The sequence below is a fragment of the Adiantum capillus-veneris genome, chromosome 28, assembly GCF_014529385.1.
Source record: "Adiantum capillus-veneris isolate H3 chromosome 28, ASM1452938v2, whole genome shotgun sequence".
Taxonomy (NCBI): domain Eukaryota; kingdom Viridiplantae; phylum Streptophyta; class Polypodiopsida; order Polypodiales; family Pteridaceae; genus Adiantum; species Adiantum capillus-veneris.
Window position 1 is genome coordinate 91725355 of NC_140958.1, and position 6782 is coordinate 91732136.

The following is a 6782-nucleotide window of genomic DNA, read 5'->3' on the forward strand; positions in this document are numbered from 1 at the left end:
GCCTTTCACCAGTCAGGTAAAAAAAGAACCACTGAGACTATGTGATAGCACCCCAACCTATTAGAATATAACGAATTATACCATAATAGGTTATTATTTCTAGAGTCATTGTCTGAGAGAGATCCACAACTATGTAAATCTATCTTTTGCGTTTATTGTGTGTGTAGCAGTTCTAAATCTATATATATACGCAAACGAACACTACATGTTCACAGACCACCAATTCTAGAATAATACAATGGATTTGTACATTAATTTAATTGCAGTTGAAAATAAATTAAGTACAAGGTAATGAAGATAACAGAATATATTGCGGGAAACCGCAATCCCAAAATATGGGACATTTTGCTTCACGTTAGAAGATCCGCCATTTGTTAAGAACAAAATGTTTTAATCAAAGAAGGTAGCCCTCACCTGCACCAATAGCCACAAGAAAACAATTTGTTAGCACATGACTCTACGCAGGTGATGCTCGGCATCCCAATTTTTATCCATGTCATAGTAAAAAAAACATAGTTCTTAACTTGTATCTTGTTTTTTCAGAAAAAAAGTTCCTTGGATTATTGCAAATCCGATAAGGAAAGTGAAATCCACATAGAGCAGCTACATAACTGGTTATTTTTCAACTAACTTTATAAAATTTTATTTGCCTAACTTTAGTTTTAAGTAGTTTTTTTTCAGAAGATTATCAAAGCTGAAAAGAACTACTTCCTTAATCAAATACGAGAGAACTTCACTCTATACGCCATCTCGAGCCCGATATCAATTTGTTAAGGAAAACCCCTCCTTTGTAATTTGAAGTATAGAAAAATCAAATTTTGGGATCAATTCCTACTACAATATATATATATATATAAAAAAAACAGAGATATCCCAACAGCATCTGATTAATTAGCGATTTTCAAACTAGAGCCCTTTCTACTTATATTCACAACCTTTACCAAATAGTACCTCTGTTATTATGTCATCACTGACATACTTTTGTACAAGCCAGTTATAAACCAGATTTCATACCTTAATATCCTAGACAACTCAGTTCGTAGAGCCAGCCCAGACATCTTCCAAGATAGAATAGAAGTAAGAGTAACCAACCAAGGTCAACTAAAGGGAAATTGATGACATTCTTTATATTATCGAGACACTTTTAAACTAATCACCTAGAAACTTTTCATTGTATATATTGTAAGATATTAGGCAAAGAAATGTTCATATATATTAGAGAGAGAATACAAAGCGAGCAAAATGATGTAAAGCTTATTTTATTGAATTACCCAGGGTCAAACCAGCCATGGCTAGCAGAAATCTGTCGATATGCTAAATCAGTGACTAGCCACAAAAACCTTTTACTCATCTTCCAATCTTGTGATGTAATATGGTAAAAACGAGCGAGTAAACAAAGCTATTTACCACCATAATAGGGTATGTGATGCCACTTAATACCTACAGAGTATCAGCCGATATGGCAACAAATCTAAAAACAGTTTTTAGTTCATTCAAAGTCTCTTTAGAAAATTCAAAAAATTAGGTACCTGTACTATGAATTGGATCAGACTGAGGTCATCCAATGTACCCAGAGTACTCCGAACTACTAGTATTACAACTTAACCAGGTCTCCGACCATTACTTGCTCACAGTTTTGAGCTTTTTTATTATATTTTGTGAATTTCTGGCTCTATACAAAGACGTGCTATACGTACATTTCTATTATCAAGTAGCTGTTTTTTACAAAATTTAGCATCATCCACCAGATAGCCTTACCTTTCCATATCAAACATAATGCAGTCGAATCCTCAATATAGCCATACATCTAGACTTACTCGAGACATGGCATTCCTTAGCTAATAGGGTCAGATTTATCCCATCCAAAACAACTGGTTTACAGAACCTGGTTTTTATTTCCACATTCCGCTTATTTCACGGACCATTACATCATTGGTCAAAGAGAACCACAACCTTCATCTGTCCTAAAGCAAACAAATATTACTACTCACATTTCTCCCCATAAACCAGAAAGAGCAGTTTTCGGAACAGGGTGGTCTGTGAAAATCTAATTACTGGTTTTTTCAAAGCCTTTCAAAACCCTCATGTAATTTTGTGTGTGTGTGTGTGTGTGTGTGTGTGTGTGTGTGTGTGTGTGGCGAGTGCTAAGAGAGAAAGAGAGAGAGAGAGAGAGAGAGAGAGAGAGAGAGAGAGAGAGAGAGAGAGAGAGAGAGAGAGAGAGAGAGAGAGAGAGAGGGAGAGAGAGAGAGAGAGAGGAGAGAGAGAGAGAGAGAGAGCTACTTTCGCTGGCCCGTGACACAGGAACGAGAGAGAGAGAGAGAGAGAGGGTGAGTGATGGAGAGAGAGCGAGTGATGGGGAGAGAGGGGCTGAGGAGTGAGAGCGAGTGTGTGTGTGTGTGTGTGTGTGTGTGTGTGTGTGTGTGTGTGTGTGTGTGTGTGTGTGTGTGTGTGTGTGTGTGTGTGTGTGTGTGTGTGTGTGTGTGTGTGTGTGTGTGTGTGTGTGTGTGTGTGTGTGTGTGTGTGTAGGTAAGGAGGGAAAGAAAAAAAGAGAGAGGGAGAGAGAGTTTTTGCATCCTGCCCTGGCTCTCGACCGACTCAGGAAAGGACAGGGAGAGTCAATGGGAGGGAGAGGAAGAGCGTGAGGCTGAGGGAGGGGGTGAGCATGGGTGGGGAACAATAATGGAGGGGGAGAGAGGGTATGTGTTTCATGGAAGCCCGCCCGAGTTGACAAACAAGAGAGAGAGAGAGAGAGAGAGAGAGAGAGAGAGAGAGTTTTTTTTTTTTAAAGCGCCTATGGGCTGGCTATACAGAGAGAGAGAGAGAGAGAGAGAGAGAGAGAGAGAGAGAGAGAGAGAGAGAGAGAGAGAGAGAGAGAGAGAGAGAGAGAGAGAGAGTGGTTGAGGGAGTGGGGAACGATTATGGAGGGGAGAGAGGGGATAATGGAGGAGGCATGGCGGGAGTGGTGCCAAGGGGAGGCGCGGAGGCCCATTGCACATGCGCGAGCAAGGGAGGGAAGGTGGTTTGGCGGTAGCAATAAAAGAACATTTTTTTGTTGTTGTTTACTTAATGCTCCCCGAATGGGATTGACTCCCGTGGCCTTGTCTCCAAAGGCCGTCCATGATTAGTTTCTGCGGGTGGGCTAGAGGGCGGTGCGGCTAACCCGGTGTCATTATCCCTCCCCCTAAGGTTAGGGACATTTATGCCTCTAACCCATTTGTTTGGTTGTAGTCATCAAAGGTGGATGTTGATGGTGTATCCTCATCAGGAATGTTGATAGGTGGAGTTTGATCAAATTGTAGAGAATAATGTTTAAGCCGCCATCCATTGACTCTCGTCTTATGAATCTTACCATCAACTTCCATGAGCTGGTATCTCTCATTGGTTAATTTCTTCCTGATGATGAAAGGGCCTTCCCATCAGAGTAGGAACTTCTTATCCTTGCGTGTGTCAAATCGATGTCATAGCGGAGCACCAACATGCCCTTCTTTAAATCTTTGGTCTGAAGATGTTGATTGAAACTAAGTTGTCGTGTTTTGAATGTGCCGCATAATGATTGATTGCTTCTTCTTTGTCCAATTGTGGTCGTTCCAAGTCAAGGATGTGATCTCTCAAATGCATGTTGGGTTGTTGAAACTGGCTTGCCATCACTCTGAGACTTGCTAGTTGCACCTCAGTAGGTAAGATTGCCTCCTTACCAAATACCAAATGATATGGGGTGAACCTCAAAGATGTGTGGAATGAGGTTCGATAGGCCCACAAAGCTAGAGAGAGAGAGAGAGAGAGAGAGAGAGAGAGAGAGAGAGAGAGAGAGAGAGAGAGAGAGAGAGAGAGAGAGAGAGAGAGAGAGAGAGAGAGAGAGAGAAGTCCGTATTCAAACTTACTCTCTTTAAATATGCTAGGCTATAAGGAGAGAGAGAGAGAGAGAGAGAGAGAGAGAGCATTCAAAGAAATCCTTATATAGACATACTCTCTTTAAATATGCTAGTCTAGAGAGAGGGAGCGAGAGAGAGAGCATTCAAAGAAATCCGTACTCAAAACAAATCTTAACAAGGTGTTTGCATTAGTCTTTGATATGGATGTTAGAAAGAGTAGATAGTTCACAAAAGCAATGCAAGTAAGATCACTTCAAGAACATGCACAATAAAACCCTAGATGTCCTGTGTCAACATTCTTGAAACGAAAAATAGAGAGTGTGTTCAATAATTGTTTTAAAAAACTATGAATCTGATACTAAACTCTCTTTTCCACATATGGACCACAAACCACCTTTTTGAGACACTCCTCATAGACTATGTCATCCCCCTCCAAGCACAAACACTATCGATAAACCTCACCAAATGCCTTGCCAAGACCTCCACATCTTGAAAACACATCTAGCACATAATCTGAGTCATCCGTGAAGGTTGCCAAGAGCCATCTACACATGAAAATTTAAAATATGCAAGTCATTTTTTAATTATAAATTAAAGCTCAATTCACATTAAAATGATTATCTTCTCACCTGTAGAAGTCGGGTGACCTCTTTGCTCCACCTCTAATAGGTATATCAAGAACAACGATGCGTTCTTGATGCTCCTCCATTAAAAAGCTTCGTGATGTAGGAAACATGCGAGGAGAGACTTTCTCCCCTGCCTCCCTATTGTATGTGGGTATAGCAACATCTGCTCGACAAAAAACTCCCACCGTGAGATCAATAACCTACATATAAGCATACATTGTAAACACTTAAATCAAAATCAAGTTAATAATGCAATCTTTCACAACAACATGGTATTTTGATTCACCTCCTCTAGGGTATCTGGGTGTCTATATCCCCCATTACACATGAGAATCCATGTGCGATGAAGTATAACCCAGCCTTTATAGCATGGGTAATAATCTCTCCAATATGTTGTGCAAGACATAGAGCCACGAAAAAAGCCTTCATGTACCAAGCAAGGTTCTGCTACATCAATCACACCTTGCACACGAGAAGGAAAAAATATATTCCATTGCGGAATTTTTTTTCTTAATCCACCTTTGAAAAGATTAAAAGAATGAGTTTTTAAAGTAATATGGATCAAACAAAAAGCATAAACAAAAACTTTGAGTAACCTACTCGAATTGGGCCTAAACCATCCACCAACAAAGAAGTAGGGAAATCCGCAAAGATAAGACGAAACACCTCACGACAAGGTGCTCCACAATGGTGATACAAATCAAGACTTTAAGTGCTCAAAAAAAAATTAATGCTACACCGTTTGTTGATTAGTACACCATCAACCTTGAACATGTTGGAATTAGGGTTGCAGAGAAACACACACAGCTTGGAGAAGACGAAGGAAGCTCAAGGCACACAATAGAGAGTGTGTTACTTAGTGTGCAATGGAAAGATGGATAGCCCTAGAGTGATGGGCGTATATATCAATGCACGGGGGAAAAAACCTCCTAAAGAGGGAAAAAATGCCCCGGTGGTCCTAGTGTGTTCACACACATCACTACCACATGTACATGGTAACAAATCCCCCCTGGAGTGATGCGGTGAACGAGAGTTGGCACATGAGTAAAGGGAAGTGCCATGCCCTCAGGACAGGATTAGTCCACAAAGGGGAGTAAGCCCAAAGCTTTGCGGAAAGCTTCAAGCTTCTGACGAGACAATGCCTTTGTGAAAAGATCTGCAAGGTTGTCCTATGTTGGCACATAAGCCAAGCTGATCTCTCCTGCTGAGAGCCTCTCCCTGACATAGTGGTAATGCACCTCAATGTGCTTTGTGCGAGCATGAAAAACTGGGTTCCTTGCAACTGCCAATGCGCTCTGACTGTCAGTGTAGATAGTGTTGGCAGTGTCCTGTCCAACACCCAAATCAGCTATAAGGCGTTTGAGCCATACACACTCAACCGTAGCTGTGAAGACTGCCTTGTACTCAGCCTCACAACTCTAAGTGGCCACAGTAGGTTGCTTCTTGATCAACCATGATATACATGAACTGCCAAGCATGAAACAAAAACCACTTGTGGACACTCGCGTGTCAAAATAACCAGCCCAATCTGAGTCTGAAAAAGCATGTAATTCTAGCGGCAATGATCCCCCCTTGGGATAAAACAAGCCAAGATGTAAAGTGCCACTAAGGTAGCGGAAAATCCTCTTGACAGCCTGCCAATGCTTAGACCCTGGGCTATGCATAAATCTTCTTACCTGTGAGACTGCAAACTAAATATCCGGCCTCGTGTTGCATACATAAATGAGGCAGCCAACAGAAGTTTGGTAAAGAGTGACATCAGCAGGATCGCCAGCATCATGTAGACTCAACTTCAAACCTGTTTCCATGGGAGTGGCAATAGGTTTGCAATCCTTAAGTCCAAACTTACATAGCAATGTCTCTATGTAACTTCTCTGACACAAGGCAATACCACCATCACACTGCTTAAACTGTATACACCCAAGTAATGATGCAACAGCCCCAAATCTTTCATCTGGAAAGTAGCATTCAAATCAGCCTTAAATTCAGCAATATGTCTCTCATTTGGTCCAGTGATCAGCAAATCATCAACATAAAGAACCACGGTGAGAAATAAATCACCCTCACGCTTTACATACAATGTGCTTTCTGTTGGACTGTTACGAAAGCCTTGTTTGACCAAATGAGTGCCAGCTTTCTGATACCAAGCACGAGGAGATTGCTTCAACCCATACAAAGCCTTGTTACATTTGCACACTTTGTCCTCTTGTCCTTTTATGACAAAACCGCGAGGCTGCGTTACATAAACTTCCTCAAATATGTCACCATTCAAGAAAGCAGTAAC